The sequence below is a fragment of the Chenopodium album genome, chromosome 24 (assembly GCF_948465745.1).
Source record: "Chenopodium album chromosome 24, dcCheAlbu1.1, whole genome shotgun sequence".
Lineage (NCBI taxonomy): Eukaryota > Viridiplantae > Streptophyta > Magnoliopsida > Caryophyllales > Amaranthaceae > Chenopodium > Chenopodium album.
Window position 1 is genome coordinate 26537681 of NC_137857.1, and position 14312 is coordinate 26551992.

The following is a 14312-nucleotide window of genomic DNA, read 5'->3' on the forward strand; positions in this document are numbered from 1 at the left end:
ATGTAATCACTCAATAATCTTTTTGAATTCGTCTCAATAAGTACTATCATAATATGTAACTTTTGTAAGGATGTGGAGTTGGCTTGATGGTAGCACTCCCATCTCGTAACCTCGAGTTTACGGGATCGGTCCTTGCCCCCAGCATATGCTGGAATTTTCCCCGCCCCCTGTTTGTACCCGCCCTTGTGGCTCATATGAATCAAAAAAAAAATATGTAACTTTTGTAATTTTTACTTATGGAAAATTAAAGTTATAAATCGTTAAAATTTTGCATCCCTTTCTTATTCAAAACAAACAACACAGCAAAAGTGGAGGATTTTCATTCCATTCCTTGCCTTTCCCTTTGTTCATTTCATTCTGATTACCCCCGTGCAAACCAAACGGCCCTTAAAACAAAAAAAAAAATGGACGGAGCACTATTTTGCTCGTGCGATACACATAGGGATGGTAGTTAATCTAGACCCGACCCGAATCTTTGGATCTAGATACGTTTCTCACGTATCTGGGTGTTCAAATTTTGGACCCGTCGGATCCGGGTCCTGCTGTAAAAAACAGATTTGGATCCAGGTCAGGCCCCTAGACCCAGACCAGATCCGTTTACCCGTTTTTTAATTTTCTAAAAATAAAATAAATAAAATAAATAAAATAAAATAAAATAAAATTATTTGTTTTTTTATCAAAAATGTTGGTGATATTAGTACTTCTTAGGGCCTGTTCACATTTACTGAACTGAACTAAACTAAAATGAATATTTTATGAGAGAGGGAAATTAGGAGCTGAACTGAACTGAACTGATTGGAGCTGAACTGAATTGAAATTAAGTAAATATGAACAGGCCCTTTGTAGTGATAATTAAAGATTAGCCCTTTCAAGAGATGAATTTTAGATGCTCATATTGGATACATCATCGTTATTTTTTCACTAGCTCATTTGTTTATAATGTTTTCGTTGTTAATAATTTTTTATTTTAAAACATCATATCACTTATATATAAAGTCGGTCTCGCAGTCAGGCCACGAGACAACGATACTTGGCATTCCAATTTTTCGCCATGTGTCGCGCCACACAGGAGATAAATAGGTATTATTGTGACACATATGATTATAAGTAAGTGATTTTTAGATAGATTTTGTAAGATGGAATTGTTGTGTAGAGTTTTATTATACATTGAATTCTAATATTTTATATGTACAAAATTGATCATAACTTTTATAAATATGTACTCCCTCCGTTTCTTATTTCTTGCAACAATTACCATATTTGGGTGGTTCACATTTCTTGCAACAATTTTTTTTCCTCTTTTAGTAAATTGTTAAAGGTAAATTTACATATGTGCCCTTATTATAACATGATTACTATGCTGATTTATACTAATCTAGATACAATTACCCTAGTTAAATCTAATCAGGAATTAATGATTCCCACCGAAAAAAAATCAACCCCCCCCCCTAAATCTCCCCTCTTTATATTCATCAGATTGATGAACACATCTGTTCATCTTCCCAACTACTCTATTGAATGCGTTCTTCACCTACCTGCAATAACTCCATGGCTATTTGCTCTCCCCCTCCCCTCTCTCCTCTCAATATAACAATCTCTCTTTCTCTCTCCTGTTCCTTCGAACCCCTAACTCATCTTCTCTCTTTTGCCTTTTCCTTCCTCTTCCATTAATTTCCCCTTTCAGCAATTTCAGATCTGTGAAAAATTCCAAAAAAAAGAAAATGAGATCCTTTTCAACCACCGACGCTTCACTTTTCTGCTACAAAAATCTCCCCCCCCCTAGAAAAACCCATTGATGATATTCCTCCATGCACCACTAGATACATATGTGAGAGGGGATCTAGGAAGATCAAACCTCTGTGCCGCCTAGGTTGAGGCCATTGTACTTTCGCTGTCGCCGCGGTGCGAAGCTTACTGAGTACATATCCTCAGACAACGAAAGTGAGGTTAACACAGATCTTGCTTCAAAAAACCATAAAAATGTTGTTGAGGTGATAGATCTGGAAGGGGAGAGTGAAGGTGAAGGATCTGGAAAGGGGAAAGGTGTTGTGACTGAGTCCCATAACAAAGGGAAGGGAGGTGCTGTGGTTCTGCTTCCTACTCTAAGGTTGTGGTTGATGGAGGTCAGTCTGTTTCTGAGAAGCAGCAGAAGAAGGGGTCCCTCTCAGGGATGAAAAGGGTGAGATCTGGGTTGCTTGTTGATCCGGAGCAGCTTGCTGATGAGGACTACATGGATTTTTTGAGGATATCCACCCTAAGTGGTTCGCTGGCAACTAATTCTGCAGCGTATAACCTTTCTTCTCCCTTTAATTAAATTTATTGTGTTTTTTTTATTTTAATAAAAATGTCTGTGTTGTGTGGTTTGAGTCCCTTTATCATTGTTATGGTTTGAGTCCCTGTGACAGTGATGTTATGGTTAACATTCTGTATGCTATATTGTTGATTTCATGATACCCTACTGCTGTTGATGATGTATGCCATATTGATGATTTTGATGATATATTGATGATATTGATCATGTATGCTGGGTTGATGATGTTGATGGTAGTATGCTTTGTATGCTATCTTGATGATGTTGATGATAGTATGCCCTAAGGCTGTGCTTCATTTAGTTGATGTTGTTGGATCTTAGTTGCTGTTGGAGTATGTAAGGGTGACATGGTCAGGGGGAATGTGTAGTTGATGAATGATGATCATTTTGCATTTGTTTTGCTGTGGACTATGTTGCCTTGTGGTGTTCTGAGTCCCTACATTGTTCTCAATGACATTGTAATGAGAGAACACTATGATTGTATGTTGGGTATGCCATGTATTCTGAGGGATAATAAGTTGCCTTAGGTTTGGTGTGTGAGTTGGTCCCCCCTTCTGCATGTCTCCATCTGCCTTTTTGTGTAAACCAAATGATGAAGGGACTCATTTGATTCATTGTTGCTTGTGATAGAGTTGCTCCATCAATGGTCTTATGACCTTGGTGTTGAGGTACATCATAGAGCAGCTTTTTGATACATGCATACCATTACAGATGGTAATAAGTGTTATGAGTATAATACACCAACATTGATCATGCAATAGAGTAAATTAAGATAACAAAGTTCACACTACATTTCAAAATGCTGAGGCCCTATATGACATGACTACCTTACATGTCTTCAGTGTCATTCATCAAAATACACATAACTGATAGGTCCTAATTTGTACATATTTTAGGTGCTTATCTACAGTCAATTGTTTATGGATTTAGAAGCCTAAGTTGTATTTTTACATTATTTGCTTAGGTTATGCTCTACTACTCTCCGTTTGTGTGTTTTGATGAATTTCAGGTGATTTAGATGCAAATGGACTATGGTTAGATAATCTTGAGTATAATAATCATGAAGTATGAATCTAGGTTGCTCTAGGATCTTATATCATGTCTTCGAGATGAAATAAGGATAGAAAGAAGCAAGGACGTTGATGAAAGACTTGGCAAATATGAGTCCCGTCCACTATTTTGATCATAACTTTTGATCTACAAATGATATTAGAGTGATTCAAATTGCATTGGAAAGTAGACTTCAAGAGCTTTCCAACGATATATTACACGCCTCAAACAAAGATGTGGAGCTCAAGTTATGACCGTTTTAAGAAGAGCTACGCGTGCAGCAGCGAGATACACGAACGTGCCCTATGCTTACACGCCCGTGTGTGGACAATTCCTGGACAATTAAGCCCGAATTCTATCCTAATTCTATCCTAATTCCTAGCTTTATTATAAATACTCCTTGGCTTTATTATCCCATAACCCCCATTAGTTTAGAACCCTAGTTTTCTCTCTAGTTTTATTTTATTAATTCAAGTATTATATTTTCTTCATCTCTTTCATTTATTTTATTTCTTTTATTATGTCAGAGTAGATTATTATTCTAGGGTTAGGTTTAACCCTAGCCATGATTGATACTTGATTTATTCTTTGAAATTCTCAATTAATTGTTATATTGTTCATGCTTAATTAATTGTGCTTATGCCAATACTAGATTAGAGATAATTGGTATTGTTATTATTCCTTTGTTTTAATCGCAACGAAATTTGGGTTTTAACGGAATCGAATAGATTAATTAAGGGTTTGAAGTTCATCATGAAAATAGTTGAATGGATGATTAGGAAGTTAGAGTAATGTGCTTAATGTCTCTAATTTACATGATTCCATGAAAATAGGCTTGATTGCGATTAGAGAAGCCATTGATAACTCGAAAGAGACCTTTGGTATTATATCTAGGGATTACTTTTCCTTGTGAACATATAATTAATTGGTTGGGGTAAGAATTCGTCTTGCATTGATTATGCTAGTGGTGATACTTAATTCTAGATGTTTTTATTATTTGATTTTCTTGTTTTAGTAGTATAATATTTTGATATTTTCAACCCTATTTTGATTGACTTGACTAATTTTAATTCATAGTAACCAATATTGATACTACCTTCTCTGTGGGATCGACCCTGACTTACCCTACTACATAATTAAGAGGTTTAGTTAGGTATTATTTTTGTTAGGTGTGCGACCGCCTATCAATAACCTAAGCATTAAACATTGATCTTGAACAAAAGGTGGTAAAAGGGTAACTGTAACTCAAACATTCTTACCAGAATTTTCAAAATAATTTGAAGGTTATGTGTGGCAGTCACTGTGCATTGTGAGGGTCCCTTTTTGTGATGTCTTCACTTCAGTCGGCATCAACTTCCATGTATGCTTCTTTCTCTGTTGCATGTGGTGTTGGGATGAACAATGTGTCTAGCAATGTCACAGCTTGTTGAATGAGCTCCTTTGGGACATGTAGATGTTTGGGTAAAACACCTACCTAATCTTTCCAACTTCTTCTTCATATGTGGTGGTGAAAAGTTGTCGTTCCCTTGCTTTTCTAGTATCTTTATCATGAATTCATGACTGATTGAAGTGTTAGCCATATGTACTTGTTGGCCTTAGCTACAAATGCATTGTAAGCATTGATCACCTCTTTGATTAAGTCATCCAAAGTAGTTGGGAATACTTGATATTGGAGGGATTGTATTACTTTGAAAAGCCCTAGGTCTAGCACATTCAAGTCAGGAGACTGTGCTGGTTGGTATACCATTTCTATGTTGAATCCATTTGCATGGCATGCAGCAACAAATTCCTCATCTTTTGGCACTTGATGAGGTCTTGCATTATCCCATTGTATTTTCACATTTTTGGGGAGTCCCTCTGGCCACTGTTGATATATTGTTGGGATGATGTAGTCCATAAGCATTTCCCTGATTGCATCTTTGTTTACATTCGGCACAGCCTTTGTCTCCATTGTACCAGCTTCTCTGTTTTTACTCTTTTTCTTTGCCATCTGTTTTTTGACAAATGGAATGATACCATGCTTTCCATCATGCAAAAGAGTCCCATCTCTTGCATACAAGGGTTTCCCAATCATTTCCATGAACATGGCCTTAATCTTAAACCTCTTTGACTGTTGAAACCTGTAGGGGTCTTCTTCTTTTGGCAGCAGGTAGAATTTTCTTGTTTCTAGGTTCAAATAGAAACATTTTTCTTCAATATAAATTGTGTCTTGCATGTCAACAAACTTTGGGTTCCCTTGACTTGGAATGGGGTTAATGTGACTTAACACCCACTTCATTCTTGCCACCTTGTGATTGGATGTTAAAGTTAGATGATTTGTGCCTGTGTGAGTTTTGAGTCTTCCTTTCTTTCTTAATTTTTGAATTGTAGAATGTGAAACATTAAGTGCTCCAGCATAGCTTCTCTTTGTGGTCTTCTTGTACAGAGGCACAAATTGAAGCCACTCATCAGAGTACTCTTTTGGTTTAGGCCCTAAACTGCCTAATTTCTTTGACCTGACATGAATGACATTCCCCTGTGCCATATGCTTCTTAATGTCAGCATTTAACCTTGACATTGTTGATCTATGAATGTCAAATTTTCTTGCTAGTTGTGATAGAAAACGTCTTGACAGTTCCCCCCCTTGCATTTTTAGCAGAATTGCATCTTCAATATGCCTTTTTTGTTCCATGGTGAGGTCTCTCCTCTTCTCTCCTCCCTGTGGTTGTTGCTGGTTGTTTACGATTTGGGAATATGCCCATTCTGCAGCATATTCATCATCTGAGTCACTTGATTGTGATAGTATGGTTGATTTTTTTTCACCAAATAACTGTTCTAGTGAAAAGAATTCTTCATAACCCATGGATAGATATTAACCTTGTTTTTTTCCAGGTCTTGGGATGGTGATGAAGTGGAGGATGCAATTTTTTGGACAACCCTAACTAAACCAGCTTTTAGATGAAATCAAAGTGAAGATGTTGCCCCTAATTTAGCACTAGTTAGGTTAGGTAATGTAGGATTTGGGTAATTATGGTAGGATTAGTTGTAGGTTAGTGCTAACTTTTGAAAATTCAAGCTGAAATGTATTCATTAGGAGGGAGTAGAACTTATTGATCAAACAAAAATTTGTGGCTGTGTTTTGAACATTTTATAACCCCATTTGCTTGTGAAAAGTAAGTGGAGGGAAGAATTTGATGCATATTTGGCAAAATTTGAATTTTGGTGAAAATTTGGGAGGGAAAAGTACACCCTCCCAAAAATCAGCCCATGTGAATGGTTTAAAAAACAAGTGGTCCCTTTCAATTCCCTTCTTTTTTAATGTTAATCACATGGGATTAAAACTTGCTTTACTCCCTTAAAAGTTTTGACTTGGGAATTGTGCTCACCCCCTTTGTTGCAAGAAATAAGAAACGAAGGGAGTATAAATAAATTCTATTTCCATCATCAAATTCGTTTTAAAAAGTTCATAAATATAAGGTCCATTTATAGTATAATTAATTACAAATTTTTATACGTAGCTAGCCAATAAAGCCGTGTCACTAACTATTAACGGAGTTAGGGCCTGTTCTCATTGACTGAACTGAGCTGAACTGAACTGAGTTGAGCTGAACAGAACTGAACTAAACTAAACTGAGCTGAGCTGAACTGAACTGAAATTAATATTTTATAAGAGAAGGAAATTAGGAGCTGAACTGAACTGAACTTAATTGAACTGAACTTAATTGAACTGAACTAAATTGAATTGAACTGAACTGAACTGAACTGAATTTCAACGTATGAGAACAGGCTCTTACTTCATTAGTGTTATAGGGGTTACTTGGTCAGTGTTATAGTGGTTACTCAAATATCAATAATATAGATGGTTACTTAGTCAGTGTTAGAGGTTACTCAGTTAGTATTATGGGGGTTACTCGGTCAGTTTCGTACGGGTTACTTTGTCCGACCAGATTGTGTGGCTATCCGCATAAAAAATGCATTTGTTACTTAATTTATTTTAAAAAAATATTAGAGAATTAGTAAAATTAATTTTTTTTTTTTTGGTAAAAATGATGTTTTAGTAATAATTTAAGTTCAATAAAAATAATTTCAAGTCAATAATAATATAGAAATCTATTTACAAACAAAACTACAAATAGTACACGATTATATAAATAAGCGATATGATATTGTATGTACCTAAACATTTACATAAAAAAAAAGAATGATATAATCATATATTTAACATTCAAGCTAACTCTAGGACAATCCGGTCATCATCTGAGCACAAAACTATATCATATCATATTAATAATAAATAAAGTCGGTCTCGCAGCCAAGTTACAAGACTGTGACACTTGAGATTCTAGTAAGTGTATAAGGTGGTTACTTTGTCTTTTTATATTACTAGGGGATCCAACGAGCGCGGTGTGCGCGATATGGCTAGTTTTTCTAGAACGGTTTTTGTGGTTGGTGTTAATACTAATGTCGCTGAGTGTTTGTACCTGCATACTGTAAACAATCTTAAAATAGTGTATGGTACGATCATAAAAATGACTATTCTTTAAGACTTTAACTATTTGAGTATGAGCCAAAACACCAGCAAAACAACTTTGTAAGGGTGAGAAATAACCTACCTAAAAATGAAGTATCCATGGAAATAATATCTAATACTTTAAGCCACTAACACAAATTGAATACAATACTAAAATTGTTGATAACACTTTATACATACGAAGTATAAGAGTTTAGAGTTCTTCTCTAGAAACCGCTCTTAACCATCTTCTTGAGATCATCTCCTTGCTTGCAATCTTAACATCTCTAAAGAAACAGCGTTTCCATGCCAAACTATTGACTTGAGTCCACGGTGGAGGTTAAGAAAGGGCTAGAGGTTCGTATATTCCACAATAAAAATATAAATATTGTACATTGAAAAGGAGATGTTCTTTTCATGATACTTGTTATAATCATGGACCCATTATTTGCGATTCTTAGACAAACTAAATCTTGTCAACATAAATATCATGTCCTCTTGGTGTATATCAGAGATTGATTTTCAGTAATGTATGGCAACTATATATCACCATTAACAAAAGACATGATTTAATGTATGAGATTTAATTAAAAGCATGGATAATGGAGCTCAATCATGCCTAAATGTCCTATAATTTGATGCAATAAACCTGAAGAGGTCATTCTTTAGTAACATACTCATTAACTAACAGCTGATAATTATCCTAATTTAATTCAAATTTTGATCAAAATTTAGCCACACACTTTATAACTTGGGTATGAATTCTAGCTGTATACATAATATGTAAATATATAGAATTATAGTAAATTCAAGCAGTTGCAAACTTGCAATGGATACATGTGACAGATTCCATTTTTAACATTGGAGCGAATTTCGTTGCTAACTTAATCCCATTATCAAACTACCAATTAAGTAATAATAAAAATCCAAATTTTTGTTCACCCTCTCATCTATACAATATAGAAATACAACAATACCAAATAATCCAATCATAAAGTACTATATAATTCAATCTTATTACAGTTTATTTTGTAATTAGTTTATGAACCTACCTTATTATGGCATTATGCACCTGTTATCAATTACACTACAACAATAACAAAGCCTTAGTCATTCTGAATCTATTATCAATCACACTCAAATACAGTAATTCCAACAACAAAAAAGAAAAAAAAAAAGACACTCCCTCTTCCTATAATGGAATTCTAAACATGATCAATCAATGTCGAATTCGATAAACAATTAATTGAAGACGAATTCCAAGCTCAAAATATATTCCTCAAAACATTTAATCCTTATCTATCAGACAAAATCATAAACGAATTCCTCAAATCATGAAATCAAAATCAATTTATCAACACATTCGATTCATCATTTCAAAGCATTCTTCTCAAATTACAATCATATACCATAAAAATGACAAAAAATTACAAATAATTAGTTCAATTATGCCAAAGAAATAAATCACAAATTTTCAACCTAGGAGAAAGAGAAATAAATTACCAGCACAAGTCATATAAGCAATGGAAGCATAAGCTCCATGTTTAATCAAGCACGGTGGAACCTCGAAAGAAGATGTGCCATCAAGCTAAGGAGTTAGACATTAGAGGAAAAGCAAATGAAAAATCGTGATTGAAACTTCAATAACTATATACTAAAAGACACACCAGCAATGACACGTGTCATGTTCTGGTGTGTCCTTAGTTTTTTTTTATTTTTTTAAAAAATAAAAATTATTATGGAAACAAATCTTATACATTACATAAAAAAAGATACAGCGTAGAAAATTTATATTTATATAAAATTATAAAAGATTTGATGTATATTTCTATAATATATTCTCAACTATATAAACATAAGTATGATACAATAAGATTTTTTTATATATATAGAATTTGTGTCATATATTACAAGAATTCTATTTTTTTATTATTTTTATTTAATTATATATTAGAAGCTTAGTAGTTTGAATATCAAATATTAAAAATTATTTAAAATGAAAGATTTGAGGTATTCTTCCACAAAAAAATTAAAAAAAAATAACTACTATAAATTTAAGCAACAAAAAAAATTAAAAAAAAGTCACATTCTTCTCATAATTTAAAACATACATGGTGTAAACCTACTGAAAAAATTAAACCCCAGCCTCCTTTCCCTCTTCTCTCTCCTAAACTCTAGCCTCCATTGTCAATTTTGAAGGGGCTTCCATCGGATTTCACCGGTGGAAAGCCCCAATCTTTATTTTCTTTAAGTTTTTTTTTCTTAGGTTACAATAATATCTCCCTCGAAAGAAAGGGTTTATCTCCTTCGAAAGACAAGGATTTTTCGATCTCCTTCGAAAGACAAGGTTTTTCGGACTCCTTCGAAAGACAAGGTTTTATTTTTGTTTGATTTGGTTTCTGGTTGTGCGGGGCTACTATTGATTATGGCTCGGATTCGGGTTACAGAATCAGCACAAGGATTAACTTTCTCAAAAAATTGCGAAGCGACGACGGATCCATTCAAAAAGTTGTATGAGACAACGAATCGAGAATGTGCCGAATTGTTATATTTATGTATTTGGATTCTCAGCTCTTCCCCGATTAATTCTTGTTTGATTTTGTTAAATTCGTTTTCATTATCGTTAACTGTCAATTGTAGATGTCGTATGGCTTTTATTAATGAAATTTAGTCTCCTTTAGGACTTCTTTCAAAAAAAAAAAAAAATACATGGTATAATGTCCAACGCTACAAAAATGATACTAATGCAATTCTTTAGTGAAATAAAATATATATGAAAAAATATGCATTTTAACAAATGCGTAGTTTCAAATTCCACCATCATCGATCACCTTTTAAATATACCCGGGTGATAGAGGTAGGTGTATAGGTGTAGCCAAGGTAATTTTTTTGCTTATTTAATAGATTTTTTCTTCTTATTTTAAGGGTTAAAAATGAGCAAAAAAGAAATTAAAAAATATATTGGCTAACATGTATACTCTTTCATAAACTCATCATAATATTTTAGACAAATTTATATTGTATAATTAAACGTAATGTTAATATAAAACCAATTACTAAAAGTTACCGTGCATGGCACGGGACCTAACCTAGTTAGAGAAGATTTACTAGTCAGGGCCTCAAAGCAATATAAAGGAGAGATAAGGAAAAGGTATCAAAAGTTTAAAACTACCCGTATCCAGACCTAGATTCGTTGGACCCGTCGGATCTGGATCCGGGTCTCCATTTTCCAAACCCGACGAATTCGGGTCGGATCTGGATCCTTGATACAAAAGTAGATCTAGATCCGGTCCATTAGAACCCGGTCCAGATCCGACCCATTGTCATCCCTATACATGAGTCAACATCAATAATCAATCAATAACCAATCAATCAATCAATAACTAAATACTAAAAGACACACCAACAATGACACGTGTCATCTCATGGTGTGTCTTGTTAAAAAATTAAATCAATTATAGTATGATATCTTATACAATAATAATTTCTTACGTATATATATGTTAATAACAAAATAACATATGTTAATAAAAAAATAACATACTTATTGATTAGAATTCACATCAAAGTGGTGTGTATATTTATTTTTACTAGCTTAAGACCCGTGCCTTGCGCGGTAAGTCTAATTTTTGTTTGAATATCCAACAAATAAAATTTGATAAAACATACACATCAAGTATAGAAATTATAATGTCATTATATATATATATATACACACACACACACACACACACACACACACACACACACACTAGGTTAGATCCCGTGCCATGCACGGTGATCTATAGTTTTAGATTATTGATTGAAAATTAATATAATTATAAATAATTCGTCGAGGGATAATAAAAGTATGTGATAGGTTAATTTTTATATTTGTATTTTTTAATTGTCGCTTCCAATGCACAAATAAATAAAGGTAGAAAAAAAAATCGAGCAATCTTTTTTGTTGTTGTAAAACAAGTAAAAAAAATATTTAATGTACTACCTCTGGTTCATATTACTCGCAACAAATGAATATTTTATGTCTCACAAATAATACCCCTTTGTTGCGAGTAATATGAACCGGAGGTAGTATATAATTTTTGGTTTATAGTTGACTAACCTTTTTTAGAAAGATTTGTGAAATATTTTCATTTTAATATACTAATAATTACCACATTAATATGGAATATGTAAAAATATATATATATTTTGAATGATTTGCTTACTTAATTAATAAGTAGATTTTTTTAATAAAAAAAAAAAAACAAAGGATACACCAGGAGATAACACGTGTCATTGCTGGTATGTCTTTTAGTATATAATATTGATATAGTTGACTAACCTTTTCATAGAAAGATTTGTGAAATATTTTTATTTTAATATACTAATAATTACCACATTAATATGGAATATGTATAAAAAAATATATATTTTGAATGATTTGCTTACTTAATTAATAAATAGATTTTTTTAATAAAAAAAAATAACTAAGGACACACCAGGAGATGACACGTGTCATTACTGGTGTGTCTATATATATAGGCAAGCCTAAAAAAAAAATGGATTTTTTGGGCTGCCTAAACCCTAGAATTTTTTGGGCGAGGCTTGGTTTGATCAGGTCTAGTGGTCATATTAGTAAATACTTATTTATCAATGAATTTTTGATAAACATAAAAATTAATCAAACAATAGACTAAAATTAATTGATATTTTACCTTTTCCTAGAATTATATGATATAATTGTCGAACACAATATTAATATTACAGCTAGTTATACTATACTCTATAAGTCCTTAATTTATAATAATATATACTTAGTAGTTTAATTTCAGAAACAAAACTATAATTAATTTGAATATATACTCATATTGAAATTGAAAAAAAGGTGTTTTTTAAAGTAATTCCTTTAACATCTACTATATGAATCAATTTATTACCCCTCAAAAAAAAAAAAGAATCAATTTATTATTACTTTTTTTTTGACAAAATATAATAATACTCCATTTGAAAGACAATTAAAAAGGATTTGGAATAATCATTTAGGTAAATGTGTATAGACTAATTATGAACACAAAAAAATAAAGAATATATTGTCATAAAGACAATGCAAAATATTTGGAATGGTATTATTAAAGAATCAAAATCAAATATTAACAAAAAAAAAGTTGTCATAAAGATAACATAAAATATTTGGAATTATATTATTATAAAATAAAAAATAAAATAAAATAAAGTTTAAAAAGAGAAGGGAGTTTTGGAGAAAAAAAATAGCATCAGGATGTGACACGTGTCACTTTCGGTGTCTGTTTTAGTATTAAGTTATTGATTGATTGATTATTTTTTATTTTTGTAAAATAACCAATTATATTCAAAAGTTGATATAAACTAGTATACTAAAAAGAACTAGTGAATAGCCCCGGGCGTTGACTCGAGTTGCTACTATTGCAGACATGTAATTGAAATTTTTTTTTTACAGATTTTTTAAAATTTAAACTGTCATTGTCAAATTAAAATGAGAAAAATCATGTATCTCAACTAGAGTTACACTGAACCATCTCAAAAGGGCACGTGATCTTTTTGCGCGGTAATGGTAAGTTTAATGTTGTAATTTTAGGTTTACCTTTAGCGCATAACTCCTATTGGTTTAACAAACATATAGGATGAAAAATGTACTATTACAAGTATAATAGGTGACAAGTGGTAAGTATTTTGAGGAAAAATATTCAAACTATAGGATGGTAAAAAGTACCACTACATAAATAATAGTACACAAAAAGTATTATTTAAATAACTTATATTTTAATAGTACATTATACATGCATAATGGTACATTAATGATACATTATAATGTATCACGATAGAGTCAGCTATTTCCAAAAGCTTGCCATATTTACATTTTTGCCCTCTATGCACTGAGGTGCTCTTGTAGTTTTGTCTTAGATTCCTTTATATCAAAATCATCCTCATCTTGGACATTTAATTGTTGGACCAAGATGGAATACAAAACCAAGCTAGAACACTAAAGAGAATAACTAGGAAAAAATAACAAGGCTTCCACTTCAAAGACACAAAACAAAGCAAGACCAAAAGGAACAACGGAACAAGAACCAACCTAACCTTGGCACCTTGCCGATCAATCGAGTAGCTAAGTGCAGAGCACCTTAGCTTAAACGCTTTATTAAGGGGGGTAAGCTGATACCCACCAATCTACGTGTCGGGATCGTAATTGGCCTTTAGGCTATGCTCCCCGGCGACCAGCGAAAGACGCAAGGTGGCCGCTGGCCAGCTGCTTTGCTAGCGGGTGGTGGAACTTTCAAGAGAAGTAGGACATTCACTCTCTAGACTCTCTCTCTCTTAGACTTTTTTGTTTTCTCAGAAACCTTTTCAACACTAAATTATTTAGTAGAGCCATTTATAATTAAAGTATTTAAACATCACACCAACAGAAGTGGCAACAATGAAATCTACAGAAACAAAGGT